We start from the raw sequence: 2,996 nt of genomic DNA on the forward strand, positions 1-2,996 counted from the left end.
CTCTACTCTCCTCCTCCTCTGCACCACTACCCTTCCCCTGCTCAGCACCACTACCCTCGTCCTACTCTGCACCACTACCCTCCTCCTCCTCTGCACCACTACGCTCCTCCTCCTGTGCACCACTACCCTCCAACTCTGCACCGCTACCCTCCTCCTCTGCACCACAACCCTCCTCCTCTGCACCACTACCCTCCTCCTCTGCACCACTACCCTACTCCTATGCACCACTACCCTCCTCCTCTGCACCACTACCCTTCTCCTCCTCTGCACCACAACCCTCCTCCTCCTCTGTACCACTTCCCGCCTCCTCCTCTCCACCACTACCCTCCTCCTCCTCTGCACCACTACCCTCCCCCTTCTCTGCACCACTACCCTCCTCCTCCTCTGCACCACTACCCTCCTCCTCCTCTACACCACTACCCTCCTCCTCTGCACCACTATCCTCCTCCTCTGCACCACTACCCTCCTCCTCTGCACCACTACCCTCCTCCTCTGCACCACTACAATCCCGCTCCTCTGCACCACTACCCTCCTCCTCTGCACCACTATCCTCCTCCTCTGCATTATTACTCAACCCCTCCTTTGCCCCACTACCCTCCTCCTCTGCACCACTACCCTCCTCCTCTGCACCACAACCCTCCTCCTCTGCACCACTACCCTCCTTCTCCTGTGCACCACTACCCTCCTCTTCCTCCACCACTATCCTCCTCCTCCTCTGCACCACTACCCTCTTCCTCCTCTGCACCACTACTCTCCTCCTCCTCTGCACCACTATCCTCCTCCTCCTTTGAACCACTACCCTCCTCCTCCTCTGCACCACTTCCCTCCTCCTCTCTCCACCACTACCCTACTCCTCCTCCGCACCACTACCCTCCTCCTCCTCCTCTTCACCACAACCCTCCTCCTCTGCACCATTACCCTCCTCCACCTCTTCACCACTACCCTCCTCCCCCCTCTGCACCACTACCCTCCTCCTCTGCACCACTATCCTCCTCTTCTGCACCACTACCCTCCTCCTCTGCACCACTACTCTCCTCCCCCTCTGCACCACTACTCTCCTCCTCCTCTGCACCACTATCCTCCTCCTCCTCTGCACCACTACCCTCTTCCTCTGCACCACTACCTTCCTCCTCCTCTGCACCACTACCCTCCTCCCCCTCTGCACCACTACCCTCCTCCTCCTCTGCACCACAACCCTCCTCCTCTGCACCACTACCCTCCTCCCCCTCTGCACCACTACCCTCCTCCTCCTCTGCACCACTACCCTCCTCCTCCTCTGCACCACTACCCTCCTCCTCTCCACCACTATCCTCCACCTCTGCACCACTACCCTCCTCTGCACCACAACCCTCCTCCTTTGCACCACTTCCCTCCTCCCCCTCTGCACCACTACCCTCCTCCTCCTCTGCACCACTACCCTCCTCCTCCTCTGCACCACTACCCTCCCCCTCTGAACCACTGCCCTCCTCCTCTGCACCACTACCTTCCTCCTCCTCTGCACCACTTCCCTCCTCCTCCTCTGCATCACTAACCTCATCCTCCTCTGCACCACTACCCTCCTCCTCCTCTGCATCACTACCCTCCTCCTCTGCACCACTACCCTCCTCCTCCTCTGCATCACTACCCTCCTCCTCTGCACCACTACCCTCCTCCTCCTCTGCACAACTACCGTCCTCTTCCTCTGCATCACTACCCTCCTCCTTCTCTGCACCACTACTCTCCTCCTTCTCTGCAGCACTACCCTCCTCCTCTGCAACACTACCCTCCTCCTCTGCACCACTACCCCCCTTCTCCTCTGCACCACTACCTTCCTCCTCCTTTACACCACCACCCTCCTCCTCCTCTGCACCACTACCCTCCTTCTCCGCACCACTACCCTCCTCCTCCTCTGCACCTCTACCCTCCTCGTCTGTACCACTACGCTATTCCTCCTCTGCACCACAACCCTCCTCCTCCTCTGCACCACTACCCTCCTCCTCCTCCTCTGCACCACTACCCTCCTCCATCTCTGCACCACTACCCTCCTCCTCCTCCTCTGCACCACTACCCTCCACCTCTGCACCACTACCCTCCTCCTCCTCTGCACCACTACCCTCCTCATCTGCACCACTACCCTCCTCCTCCTCCTCTACAACACTACTCTACTCATTCTTTGCACCACTACCCTCCACCTCCTACTCTGGACCTCTACTCTCATCCTCCCATGAACCACTACCCTCCTCCTCTGCACCACTACCCTCCTCCTCTGCACCACTACCCTCCTCCTCTGCACCACTACCCTCCTCCTCTGCACAACTACCCTCCTCCTCCTCATCTGGACCTCTACTCTCTTCCTCCTCTGCACCCCTACCCTCCTCCCCTGAACCACTACCCTCCTCCTCAGCACCACTACCCTCCTCCTCGGCACCACTACCCTCCTCCTAGCACCACTACCCTCCAACTCCTCATCTGGACCTCTACTCTTCTCCTCCTCTGCACCACTACCCTTCACCCCTGAACCTCTATCCTCCTCCTCTGCACCACTACCCTCCTCCTCTGCACCACTATCGTCATCCTCCTCTGCACCACTACCCTCCTCCTCCTCTGCATCACTACCCTCCTCCTTCTCCTCTGCACCACTACCCTTCTCCTCCTCCTCAGTACCACTACCCTCCTACTCTGCACCACTACGCTCCTCCTTCGCACCACTACCCTCCCCCTCCTCCTCTGCACCTCTACTCTCCTCCTCCTCTGCACCACTACCCTTCCCCTGCTCAGCACCACTACCCTCGTCCTACTCTGACCACTACCCTCCTCCTCCTCTGCACCACTACGCTCCTCCTCCTGTGCACCACTACCCTCCAACTCTGCACCGCTACCCTCCTCCTCTGCACCACAACCCTCCTCCTCTGCACCACTACCCTCCTCCTCTGCACCACTACCCTACTCCTATGCACCACTACCCTCCTCCTCTGCACCACTACCCTTCTCCTCCTCTGCACCACAACCCTCCTCCT

The sequence above is a fragment of the Procambarus clarkii genome, chromosome 46 (assembly GCF_040958095.1).
Source record: "Procambarus clarkii isolate CNS0578487 chromosome 46, FALCON_Pclarkii_2.0, whole genome shotgun sequence".
NCBI classification, from domain to species: Eukaryota; Metazoa; Arthropoda; class Malacostraca; order Decapoda; family Cambaridae; genus Procambarus; species Procambarus clarkii.